Source organism: Moschus berezovskii, chromosome 8, assembly GCF_049115385.1.
Source record: "Moschus berezovskii isolate FMDL1 chromosome 8, NW_MosBer_1.0, whole genome shotgun sequence".
NCBI lineage: Eukaryota > Metazoa > Chordata > Mammalia > Artiodactyla > Moschidae > Moschus > Moschus berezovskii.
The window spans coordinates 71,771,609-71,785,770 of record NC_142467.1 but is presented as its reverse complement, the minus strand read 5'-3'; positions in this window follow the sequence as shown (position 1 = coordinate 71,785,770).

Below are 14,162 nucleotides of genomic sequence, written 5' to 3'. Positions count from 1 at the left end.
CTGGGAGGGATTGGGGGCGGGAGGAGAAGGGGACAGAGAATGAGATGGCTGGATGGCATCACTGACTCGGTGGATATGAGTTTGAGTGAAATCTTGGGGTTTTTGTTAGACAGGGAGGCCTGGCGTGCTGTGATTCATGGTGTCGCAAAGAGTCGGTCACAACTGAGAGACTGAACTGAACTGAACTGAGGTTTGTCATAACTTTTCTCCGAAGGAACAAGTATCTTTTAATTTCATGACTACAGTCACTGTCACAGTGATTTTGGAGCCCAAGAAAATAAATTCTGTCACTGTTTTCACTTTTCCCCCATCTTTTTGCCATGAAGTGTTGGGACTGGATACTATGATCTTAGTTTTTTGAATGTTGAGTTTTAAGTCAGCTTTTTTCACTGTCCTCTTTCAATTTCATTAAAGGGCTCTTTAGTTCCTCTTCACTTTCTGTCATTAAAGTGGTATCATCTCTATATCTGAGGTTGTTGATATTTCTCCCAGCAATCTTTCTTTTCTTTTTTTTTTGCTTTTATTTTTTAAAAATTAATTCATTTATTTTAATTAAAGGATAATTACAATATTTTGATGGTTTTTGCCATACATCAACATGAATTGGCCACAGGTACACATGTGTCCCCCATCTCTGAACCCGCCTCCCAACTCCCTCCCCACCCTATCCATCTAAGTTATCCCTGAGCACTGGCTTTGGGTGCTCTGCCTTATGCATAGAACTTTCACTGGTCATCTTTTTACATATGGTAATGTTAATGTTTCAATTCTATTCTCTCAGATCATCCCACCATATCCTTCTCTCATTGAGTCCAAAAGTCTGTTCTTTATGTCTGTGTGTCCTTTGCTGCCCTACATGTAGGATCATTGGTACCATCTTTTAAATTCCATATAATGTGCTAATATCCAGTATTTGTATTTCCCTTTCTGAGTTACTTCACTCCATATAATAGGCTCTAGGTTCATTACTTCATTAGAACTGACTCAAATATGTATTCCTTTTTATAGCTGAGTAATAGTCCATTTTGTATATGTGCCACAACTTCCTTATCCATTCATCTGCTGATGGACATCTAGGTTGTTTCCATGTCCTAGAAATTGTAAATAGTGCTGCAGTGAACACTTGGGTACATGTGTCTCTTTCAATTTTAGTTTCCTTGGGATATATGCCCAGCAGTGGGATTTCTGGATTATATGGCAATTCTATTCTGGTTTTTTAAGGAATCTCCACACTGTTCTCCATAGTGTCTGTGCCAGTTTGCATTCCCACTAACGGTGTAAGAGGGTTCCTTTTTCTCCAGACCATCTCCAGTATTTATTGTATAGACTTTTTGATGGCAGCCATTCTGACTAGTGTGAGATGATATCTTGTTGTGGTTTTGATTTGCATTTCTCTAATAATGAGTGATGTTGAGCATCTCTTCATGTGTTTGTTAGCCATTTGTATGTCTTCTTTGGAGAAGTGTCTGTTTAGGTCTTTGCCCACTTTTTGATTGGGCTGTTTGTTTTCCTAGTATTGAGCTACATGAACTACTTGTATATTTTGGAGATTAATTCTTTCTCAGTTGTTTCAGTTGCTGTAATTTTCTCCCATTCTGTGGGACATCTTTTCACCTTGCTTATGGCTTTCTTTGTTGTGCAAAAGCTTTTAAGTTTAATTAGGTCCCGTTTATTTATTATTGTTTTTATTTCCATTACTCTGGGAGATGGATCATAGAAGATCTTGCTGTGATTTATGTCAGCAAGTATAATCCCTATGTTTTCCTCTGAGAGTTTTATAGTTTCTGATCTTACATTTAGGTCTTTAATCCATTTTGAGTTTATTTTTGTGTATGGTGTTAGAAAGTGCTCTAGCTTTCTCCTGGCAATCTTGATTTTAGTTTGTGAGTCATCCAGCCCAACGTTTCACATGATGTACCCTGCATATAAGTTAAATAAGCAGGATGACAATATTACAGCCTTGATGTCCTCCTTTCCCTATTTGGAACCAGTCTGTTGTTCCATGTCCAGTTCTAACTGTTGCTCCTTGACCTGCATACACGTTTGACAGGTAAGGTGGTCTGGTATTCCCATCTCTGAGAATTTTCCAGTTTGTTGTGATCCACACAAAGGCTTTAGCATAGTCAGTGAAGCAGAAGTACATGTTTTTTTTTTAAATTCCCTTGCTTTATAGTTTATTTTAATTATTTCAGTTGTAAAATATTGTTATACTGTTAATTAGTTCTGATTGTTCATATTAAACTATTGTAATGCAAATAAATAAATAAGGGAAAAAAATAAAATAATAAAAAAAAATAAATTCCCTTGCTTTTTCTGTGATCCAGCATATGTTGGCAATTTGATCTTCTATCCCTCTGCCTTTTCTAAATCCAGCTTGTACGTCTGCAAATTCTCGGTTCATGTACTGCTGAAACCTTGCTTGAAGGATTTTGAATGTAATTTTGCTTGCATGTAAAATGAGTGCAATTGTACATTAGTTTGAATATTCTTTGGCATTGCTTTCTTTGGGATTGGAATGAAAACTGACCTTTTCCAGTCCTATGGCCACTGCTGTTTTCCAAATTTGCTGTCTTATTGGGTGCAGCACTTTAACAGCATCATCTTTCAGGGTTTGGAATACCTCAGCTAGAATTCCATCACCTCAACTGGCTTCATTCCTAGGGATGCTTTCTATGGCCTACTTGATTTCACACTCTAGGATGTCTGGCTTCCTGGCCTTGCTGCTGCTGGCTGCCCTGGGGTCAATCTGCCACCTCCATGGCTTACCTCCAACAGAGTTCTGGTCCCTGCATGTCCTCTCCTCTTTCTCCTCAGCTCATTGTCCAGGTTCAGCGAGTCTGGCTGCCCTGAGGGGTGCATGCAGTGCTTTTGGACCTCCCGCCCCCCTGTGCTCAGAACTTGGAGCCCTGTTTTCCAGGATTAAACCTGGAAAAAAGGATTCCTTTCTTGGAGTCATGAAACAGAGGGCATAGGTAGGAGAGTGTGTAGCCTTGCAGAGCTAAACAGAGCTGAGAGATATGAAGAAGCAGGAGACAGGCAGATACCTGGTTTTGCAGAGCCTTTTCTTCATTCTCTAGGTCTCAAGACTGAAACTTTCCTCCATACAGTAACTTTGTTGTCTTCCCAATCATGGAATGAAGATTTTTAAAAGTCCTAAACTCATTGATTGTCCTAAACTGTATGACTTAAGCCATTAACTATCGTTAAATTAAAGGCAGCAGTGCTGTTTTTCACCCTATATTGTGTCATATATAGTTTCCTAGCGAAAAACAATTCAGTGCCAAAGAATAGCTCCTATCTGGATTGCCAAGTGCTAGAAACCACTGCTTGTTTTCACTACTCACAGCAACATTTGCATATATCTTTCATAATTTTAGTTCAGTTTCCCTGAAGAGAAAGCTGACCTTTTGAAGTGATTCACGCAACTTCTTTTTACAAGTCTGATGTCCCTAATGTAGTCTTCAGAGTTTTCTATAACACTCTAACAGAAATTTTAACTTTTTTTTAATTGGTAAAGGATAACATAATTATGATAGTGTCCTAGAATGTAAAGGTAGCAGATGGAGATTTGAGAGACGTTGACTACAGGTGTTCACCTACAGTTCTCAAAATGTGGTCAGGGAATCCTTGTGGAACCCTGGCATCCTTTCAGAGGATATACAAGGTCAAAACTGTGCTCATAATAATGTTGAGACATTATTATTTTCACTCCTACAAGGGTACAGTGGAATTTTGGCAGGTAACATGATGTATAATATTGTACTTGACTGAATGCAGAAGTAGATTTGAGAATTCAGCTCTTCTCTACTAAATCAGACAGCAATGAAATGTGCAAAGTATAAAACAATGTTACATCTCTCACTACACATTTTTTAGTTTTAGGAAATAGTCATTTTTATGAAAAATACTTTTATTATTAAAATAGGTTTATTATTGCTATTTTCAATAAATTACTGATTATTGAACATATTTTTCTCTGTTTTAATTTCTGGTACAGTAAATACCGGGCTTCCCTGGTGGGTTGGATGGTAAAGAATCCACCTGTAATGTGGGAGACCTGGGTTCGATCCCTGGGTTGGGAAGATCCCTTGGAGGAGGGCATGGCAGCCCACTCCAGTATTCTTGCTGGGAAATCCCATGGACAGAGGAGCCTGGTGGGCTACAGTCCTTGGGTCGCAAAAAGTCAGACACGACTGAGCAACTAAGCACAGCACACAGCACAGTAAATACCAATACATACGCTCGTTCCATAAATGCTCCCTGGGGATCTTATTTTTGAGAGCGTTAAGGGGTCTTTAGTGGTTCTCTTTTGAGCACTGCTGCTGTAGTCTTGAGAATGTTTTAAACCTTGAGCAAGCTGATCTTTCTAAGTCTTGGTGTATCCTTTTATAAAGGAAGAGTATTAGACTGGATGATTTCTAATCTTTTTTTATTTCTATACAATTGAAAAAGGCTTTCCTGCCTGTTCACAAGAGCTTTTCTTGTGAAAAGGTTTTTATGAAGGATGAATAGAAAGGCATTTGGTCACCCTAAGCAAGAGGGGAGGAGGCAGATGCCCATTACAGTGAGTGCTTCACCATGTGGGGCTCTTGGTTACAACAAGGGGGATTTCTCCCCTACTTCCTATAAGTAACTTTTTTTGTTGTTTTTGTTGACCACACAGCACGCGGAATTTCCCTGTGTTGGGAATGAGCCCTTAACCCCTTCAATAGAAGCACGGAGTCTTAACCCATGGACCTCCAGAAAGTCCCTTTAAGTAACTATATCATGTTCATCTAGAAAAATAACCTCATTCACCTCTTTCCTGGAAATTCCAGTGCCTTGCACAGTCTTTCCTTTAGTGACTGGCTTTCTCCCTTCTCTTGTTCTCTGCACTCTCTGATCCTTGCTTTTTTATTCCTTAGTCTCCGTTAAGGAGGAGGAAAGGGGAAGGGTTAGTGCTGCTAACCCTCATAACCAGCAGAGGGAGGCAGAGAGCAGCAGAAGCAAAGTTACTAGGCTTTCCCCACCCTAGTTAAGCAATGAGGTCAGCTGTTCCCAGTGCAGACCAGGCTCGGCCAGGCCAGGTGGCCGGTTTTGTTTAGAACCCTAAAGAGGAGAGGAGAGGCTAAACCTAAGAAGTGTTGAGACCCCCTCACCCCCGTCCAAGACACAGCTGGAGCCAGGTTCTGGAAAGGAGAAGTGCCCAGAATGTGGGCAGGAAAAACGTTGTGACAGCAGTTCCAGGCCACTTCCATTTTTTTTTTTCTTTCCTTTTTTTGTTTTGAGAATCCTTGTAAATTAAAAAAAGAAGAAGTGACGGAGCAGGGTTGCGAAATTGTGGTGTGTTTTAAACGTTTACCTTGAATAAACCTCCCATTTACAGAAAACTGAAGGTCCAGTGCAGTGATAGTTTCTTTTTATTTAAAAAAATTTTAAAATATTAGTTATTTATTCAAAAGACTTCCCTTGTGGCTCAGCTGGTAAAGAATCTGCCTGCAATGCAGGAGACCTGGATTCAATCCCTGGGTTGGGAAGATCCCCTGGAGAAGGGAAAGGCTACCCACTCTAGTATTCTCTCCTGGAGAATTTCATGAACTGTATAGTTCATGGGGTCCAAAGAGTCAGACATGACCGAGTGACTTCCACTTTCACTTTTTCATTAAAAGGACTATGTTTGACATATAATGTTATACTAGTTTCATATGTACAACATAGTGGTTTAATATTTTTATACATTATGAAATAATTGCCACACTAAGTCCAGTTACCATTTGTTACCATTAAAGTTACTATATTATTGACTGTATTTTCTATCCTGAATAATACACCCTTTGATTTATTTATTTTATAACTGGAAGCTTGTTCTTCCTAATCACCTGCACCTATTTCACTTTCCCCTGCAATTACCAGTTTTTTCTCTGTGTCTATGAATCTCTTCTTCTTTTTAGATTCCACACGTAAGTGAAATATGGTGTTTATTTTTCTCTGTGTAACATTTCACCTCTTGGTGGGTCCATCCACATTGTCACAAATGGTAAGATTTTATTTTATTTTTTTATGACTGAGTAATATGTATCTATATCATATCTTCTTTTTTAAAATTAATTTATTTTTAATTAGAGGATAATTGCTTTACAATGTTGTGGTTGTTTCTGCCATACATAAACATGAATCAGCCATAGGTTTACATATGTTTCCTCCGTCTTGAACCCCTCCCTCCCATCTCCCACTCCATCCCACCCCTCAAGGTTGTCACAGAGCGCCGGGTTGAGCTCCCTGTGTCATACAGCAAGTTCCCACTGGTTCTTTATTACACATATGGTAATACATTATGTTTCAATGCTACTCTCTCAATTCATCCCACCCTCTCCTTCCCCCGCCATGTCCACAAGTCTGTTCTCTACATCTGCGTCTTTATTGTTGCCCTGCACTAGGTTCATCTGTATCATTTTTCTAGATTCCATATATGTGCATTAATGTATGACAGGATCTGTGTTTAGTTACCTCACTAGAAGTGACTTAAATTTGTTCCTTTTTATTGGCGAACATTGTATATGTGAACCATATCTTCTTTATCCATTCATCTGTTGATGGTTGCTTCCATATGTTGGAATTTGCAATGAATATAAGGGTGCATATCTTTTTGGATTAGTGTCTTTGTTTTCTTTGAATAGGTACCCAGAAGCAGAATCGTTGGAATGTATGGTCATTCTCTTCTTTTCTATACTATTTTCCACAGTGGCTGCATCAATTTTCATTCCCACCAGTGGTGCATGAGGTTTCCCTTTTCTCCACATCCTCACCAACAATTGTCGTTTTTGTCTTTTTGATAATAGCCAAGTATGAAGTGATAACTCATTGTAGCTAAATTTTTAAAAATTTATTTATTTTTTGGCCACACCATGTGACTGGTGGGATCTTAGTTCCCAGACCACGGATCAAATCTGCACCCTTGGCAGTGAAATTTCATTGTGGTTTTGATTTGCATTTCCCTGACAATTAGTGATACTGAGTATTTTTCATGTGCCTACTGGCCACCTGTATGTCTTTGGGAAAGTGTTCAGATCCTCTGCCTGTTTTTTAATGCTTTAAAAAAATTTGAGTTGTATGAACTCTTTTTATATTAATAGTTTGTATATCAACCCCTTACTGGATATGTCATTTGCAAATATCTTATGACAAGTTTGTTTGTGCACAAAAAGAATGAAGGAAATATTTGACCTGATGCAAAATTTTGAAATTTTTCTCTTTTTAGCACAAAGATCTCACTTTGGGACTCTAGGCAAAGTGGATTACATTATACTATTAGGAATCTGAGCAATAGCTGTTGTTAAATAGTTGTTCTGACATTTGTTAAAATGGTAAGGGAGACTTTATTTAGGACTGTCATAATAGCCCTGCCAGGGAATTCCCTTGTTGAGTTCTTTGGAGAATGAGTGGGGTATATATATACATAGACATCTCTATATATATCAAACATTGTTCAAATTATATATTTGAATGCTTTATTTTTTCTAGCTTTATTGAGATATAATTGACATATAACACTGTGGAAGTTTAAAATATACATGTTGCTTTGATACATTTATATATTGAAAAATGTAATCATTCCATGTATATTCTTCATCTCTGAGACCTGTCTCTGCCCCTCATCAAAGCTAATCGTGGGTGACGTGACAATAGGGGCCAAGGAGGCGCTCTTAGTGTACACCTCTTTCTAACTCTCTCTCTTCACCTTGATTCTTCTTCCAGACTCAAAACCCTGCCCTCCTTTTACCAACATCTGTCCTCAGTGGTGGTGCTGAAGGCCACCTAAGTAAAGTAAATTTAAGCCTCTGCATTTTTTACAAGATGTAAAACGATTTGTTGGTGAACAGACAATTCTGCATGTGAACTGAGAAGCTTGGGACTCTTCCCTAATGCCCCTGCTTTTGGAAGCAAATCAGTTGCCCCAAAGTCAGTTCATCTAACACTGGTTTGCCCAATGTTTAATTACATTTGCTCCAAAACTGTACAACTGACACTTAACTTTCACATATTTTAGGAAGCTTCAGTCTCTTTTGCAATTTTGTGTATTAGATGGTATTTCTTAATTGTCTATAATTTATTACTAATATTTTACAAAAAATTAAAGCATATGTAGTATCTAACTGGCTTTATTCTTAGGTTACTAATAAGAAATGTACTTTCAGTTCTTAATATATGGTTTACTATCCTGTTTGACTCTCTTCCTGGGGATTTTGCTCTTTTTACATGAATATTTACCAATATTCTTGTTTTGCCTACTCATATGGAGTGTGTGGGATGTGGGGCTGGCCTGCATGAGGCCCTGTGGTTTCCCATCTACTGACACTTGTAGATGTCATTTGGATTCATGCTAGTGAAAAGGGCATGGAGATTTTCCCGTTGTCTTACAACTTTCCTGTTGTCTAGGTTTAATCCATTATTACAAGAGAACATGCTCTGTATGATTTAAATTCTTTGAATTACATTGAGGTTTTTTTTTTTTTCTTCCTCAGTGGTTCAGGGCATGGTATACGTTGATAAATATTCCAGTATTCCCTTGAAAAAAATATATTTTCTACTGTTTTTAGGTAGAGTGGTCTATATATGTCAATTGAATCCAATTAGTTGATTTTGGTGTTCAGTTCTTTTATCACCTTGTGTGTGTTAGTTGCTCAGTCATGTCCGACTCTTTGCGACCCCACTGACAGTAGCCAGCCAGGCTCCTCTGTTCTTGGGATTTCCCAGGAGAGAATACTGAAGTGATTTGCTATTCCCTTCTCCTGGGGAGGTTAAAGCTATCGTTTTTCCAGTAATCATGTATGGATGTGAGAGTTGGACTATAAAGAAAGCTGAGAGCCGCAGAATTGATGCTTTTGAACTGTGATGTTGGACAAGACTCTTGAGGGTCCCTTGGACTGCAAGGAGATCCAACCAGTCCATCCTAAAGGAGATCAGTCCTGGGTGTTCACTGGAAGGACTGATGCAAAAGCGGAAACTCCAGTACTTTGGCCACCTAATGCGCAGAGCTGACTCACTTGAAAAGACCCTGATGCTGGGAAAGATTGAGGGCAGGAGGAGAAGGGGATAACAGAAGATGAGATGGTTGGATGGCATCACTGACTCAATGGACATGAGTTTGAGCAAACTCTGGGAGTTGGTGATGGACAGGGAGGCCTGGCGTGCTGCAGTCCGTGGGGTCGCAAAGAGTCAGACAGGACTGAGCGACTGAACTGAACTGAACATCCTATTTTGCCTCTGGCAATTTTATTTTCTTGCAACATTTTTTACCTGTGCTCTTGGTGGTTCTGGGTTGGAGATGTCAGGGAGTAAAAACACTTTTTCCTTCATCTTTTTAAATTCTCGATTGGGACCCCTGTAACTAAAGATAGGTTAACACAAGAACAGTGTACGGATTTATTTAATGTAAATTTTACTTCCTTGGTGCTCAGATGGTAGAGTTTGCCTGCAGTGATCCTTGGGTTGGGAAGATCCACTGGAGAAGGGAATGGCTACCCACTCCAGTATTCCTGCCTGGAGAATTCCATGGACAGAGAAGCCTGGTGGGCTACAGTCCATGGGGCTGCAAAGAGTTGGACATGACTGAATGACTAACATTTTACATGACATGAGAGCCTTCATAAGGGAATGAAGACCTGAAAAGGCAATTAAACATAAACATTATGATAGTATTGTTGAAAAGTGGAAAGTCATGGAAAGATGTGATCAGACAGTAAAAGGGTATGAGCTAAGTGCAGTAAAGTTGGGGGAACTTAGCAAAGCCTGTTCATTGATTCCTCTTTGTATCCCTTTACGATGAGGATTTGCCTTTCTACCAGGTATAGGGAAGGTCCTCTTACCTGGGGATTTTATGACATGCTTTGAGGAAAGGTTGGAAAGTCCTTCCTGCACATCCCATTTCTAAATTCCTTCAGCTCAAAATATTCAACATACCAAGGTGCTACATTTTGGGGAGGATGAACTGAGCTTCATCACAGGAGTCTTTAGTGCCCTTCCTGGATATATAGGAAGTGATAAGGAAATCCAGGAGCCTTTCATGGCTCAATGAAACTATGAGCCATGCCATATAGGGCCACCCAAGTCAGACAGGTTATGGTGGAGAGTTCTGACAAAGCATAGTCCACTAGAGAAGGAATTGACAAACCACTTTAGCATTCTTGCCTTGAGAACCCCGTGAACAGTATGAGAAGGCAAAGAGTTAGGACACTGAAAGATGAACCCCCCAGGTTGCTATTGGACATATTGAGAAATAGTTCCAGAAGGAATGAAGGGGCTGAACCAAAGCAGAAAGCTTATTGTGGTGGCTTCTCTTGTTGCAGAGTATGGTTCTAGGGTGAGTAGGCTCAGCAGTTGCAGTTCCTAGGTGGTAGAGCACAGGCTCAATAGTTGTGACACATGGGCTTAGTTGCTCTGTGACACGTGGGATCTGCTCAGACCAGGGACTGAACTTGTGCCTTGTGCATTGGCCGATGGATTCTTTACCACTGAGCCGCCAGAGAAGCTTGATATCATGTCTCATATTTAAGACTTTAGGCCGTTTTGAGTTTATTTTTATATGATGTGGCCAAGTGCTCTAACGTCACTGATTTACATGCAGTTGGCCATTTTCCCCACACTGCTTGCTGAAGGGACTCTTTTCTCCACTGCATATTCTTACCTCCTTTGTTGAAGATGAATTTTTAAAATTAATTAATTAATTTAAAATTTTTATTTATTTGGCTGCACCGGGTCTTCGTTGCATCATGTAGGATCTAGTTCCATGGCCAGGGATCGAACCTAAGCCCCCTGCATTGAGAGCCCTGAGTCCTGGTCGTTGAACTACCAGGGAAGTCCCCAAAGATTAATTGATATGTGGGTTTATTTATATATGATATGTGAGTAATTGGTATTGGGTTTATTTCTGGATTCTCTATTCTGGGAGAACTAGGGGTTATTTATTTATTTTTGGCTGTGCTGGGTTTTTATTGCTGCACAGGGGCTTTCTCTAGTTACAATGAGTGGGGATTACTCTTCATTGTGTTACACAGGCTTCTCATCATGGTGGCTTCTCTTGTTGCGGAGCACAGGCCCTAGAGCACACAGGCTTCAGCAGTTGTGGTATGTGGGCTCTAGACTGAGGGCTCAATAGTTGTGGTGCAGGGGCTTAATTGTTCTACATCATGTGGAATCTTCCCAAACCAGGGTTCAAACCTGTGTCCCTTGCATTGGCAGGTGGAGTCTTATCCACTGTACCACCAGGGAAGTCCTAGAAGTAAGGGTTCTTAATTGTCTTAATTTTCTATGGCTGCCATAACAACTTGGCACAAACTTATTGGCTTGTAACAATAAAAAATGATTATCGTATGGTTCTGCAGGTCTGAATTCAAATATGGGTCTCACAGTGTTAAAATCATGGTGTCAGCAAGGCTGCCTTCCTTTCTGGAGATTCTAGGGGAGCATCTGTTTCTCTGCCTTTTCCAGCTTCTAGATGTCTCTTTTCCCATGTGTCCTTGCATCAGATCACTTTGAACTTTTCTTCATCCCTCTTCCACTTATAAGGACCCTTGTGATGATATTAGTCCCACCTGGATGATCAAGGATGCTCTCATCAATTTTGCCACCTCATTAGCAAACTTGATTTATTTGCTGCCTTAATTCCCCTTTGTTGTATAAGGTTATATATTCATGATTTATGGGGATTAGCATGTGGATATGCTGGGAGGGAGCGCATTATTGTGCCTGCCCCACTAACTTCCCCTTGCTTTGGAATGCTACTAACTTCCACCATGCTACTATATTCAAGTGTTTGTCATTATCTTTTATTTGCCAGATGCCTTTACTTCTTTTGTTTTTTCCCTCCTGCATTATCTTTACATAGTTTTCATGATCACTCTTTTAAAAAAATTTATCACTTTTCTTTAAAATAATGGAATTTTTCCTGCACAGCTTTTTTTGAAAAACTGAATCCGCCTGCAATGCAGGAGACCTGAGTTTGATTCCTGGGTTGGGAAGATCCCCTGGAGAAAGGAAAGACTACCCACTCCAGTATTCTGGCTTAGAGAATTCCATGGACTACAGTCCATGGGGTCTCAAAGAGTTGGACATGACTGAGCGAATTTCACTTCACTTCACTTCACTTCAATTGGAGGAAGAGGTAGCATATATCCCCGAGGCTTCTGTGAATGTAGTCAGGAGGGTCTGTTAACTTGGATGGGAAAAATTTTGATCTTGATCTTTCTCTAATGCAGGCAACACAGCCCATGTATCCTATACATTTTTCTCCAGCGGAAATTAGAGTTATTTTCATATCAATTTACAGAAAGACCGACATATCAGTTACTCTCATAATTTCTTTCAAATTATGAATTATTGGGCATAAATACCACAAACTTAAAAAGTTTTTTGGTACCTCTATTTCAACGTCTTCTTTTGTGATCTTATGTGCTTTATTTTATGCATTTGAATATATTCTTCTGAAAGGGACCCATGAACATCAGCAGGCTTGCAGCATGGGTACAACCTTCCTGCCTTTTGTCCCATTCTTGCTGTTCCTCTCAGCTGGGTGTGGGCCCCTTCCAAAAAACAGGAAGTTCCTTGACTTGTGTCAAAACTCTGCACATCACAGATTTGGGGTGATTTAGCTTGGATTTCTCCTTAGCTGACCAGTGTCAGCAAGAATCAGTCTTCTATTGGTTCATTCCCAGTTTCTCCCCACACTAGTAGCAGATAACCACTCACTCTTGAAAATGTATGTCCCTGTTATATACCAACATCCTGCCACTACTGTGGTCCACAGGGTTCAAAGACGTTTGGTGATTTGCCCAAACACTTAGACCTTGGAATTGCAAGGAGGGTGGGACTGGAGTTGCTGTTTCCTACTAGTGTGTGTTCCCTACTCTAGAAAACTCTGGATTCTCTTTATTTTCCTGCAGATGGTCTCTCTCATTATGTCCATTCTAGGAGCCCCGGGCCCTCTCATGATTGGTGACTTCATAGAAGTGGAAGTTCTTTTTTTTGTTTCTCTGTTGTTCTGGATTAATTTCAGAGGAGACACAAGAGTTAGAGGTTTCTCTTCCTACCCTCTTTAATAGGAAGTCTTTTTAGCTTTTTTCCATAACTTTTAAAAGGTTTCTGAGGTTCATCATGTCCTTGCCTTCTATGGATAACGTGCTCAGTTGCTCAGTCCTGTCCAACTCTGACCCCGTGGACTGTAGCCTGCCAGGCTCCTCGGTCCATGGGGGCTTCATTATACTAGAGACAATACAGAATTGCATGAAGCAGAAATGTCTTCTTCCCACACATTAACCTCTTGAGGGATGGTCTCGGAAGTAAAAATGTGGTGTGTGTCTGTTTTTGTCTTTTCTCTGTATCTATATAAACATTTTAAGTATTGTAATTGATCCACAATTGCAATATACCAGGTATAGAGGTAGCTGGTATAGTGAAATATAATTGCTTATTTTTAACTGAGTGCTAGGAGTACCATTTATACATATTTATTCAAGACTGGTTCCAAATAGGAAAAGGAGTACGTCAAGGTTGTATATTGTCACCCTGCTTATTTAACTTATATGCAGAGTACATCATGAGGAACGCTGGGCTGGAAGAAGCACAAGCTGGAATCAAGATTGCTGGGAGAAATATCATTAACCTCAGATATGCAGATGACACCACCCTTGTGGCAGAAAGTGCTGCTGCTGAGTCACCTCAGTCATGTCCAACTCTATGCGACCCCATAGACGGCAGTCCACCAGGCTCCCCCGTACCTGGGATTCTCCAGGCAAGAACACTGGAGTGGGTTGCCATTTCGAAGAGGAACTAAAAAGCCTCTTGATGAAAGTGAAAGAGGAGAGTGAAAAAGGTGGCTTGAAGCCCAAAATTCAGAAAACTAAGATCATGGCATCCAGTCCCATCACTTCATGGGAAATAGATGCGGAAACAGTGGAAACAGTGTCAGATTTTATTTTTCTGGGCTCCAAAATCACTGCAGATGCTGATTGCAGCCCTGATATTAAAAGACACTTACTCCTTGGAAGGAAAGTTATGACCAACCTAGATAGCATATTAGAAAGCAGAGACATTACTTTGCCAACAAAGGTCTGTCTAGTCAAGGCTATGGTTTTTCCAGTGGTCATGTGTGGATGTGCGAGTTGGACTGTGAAGAAAGCTGATCGCCG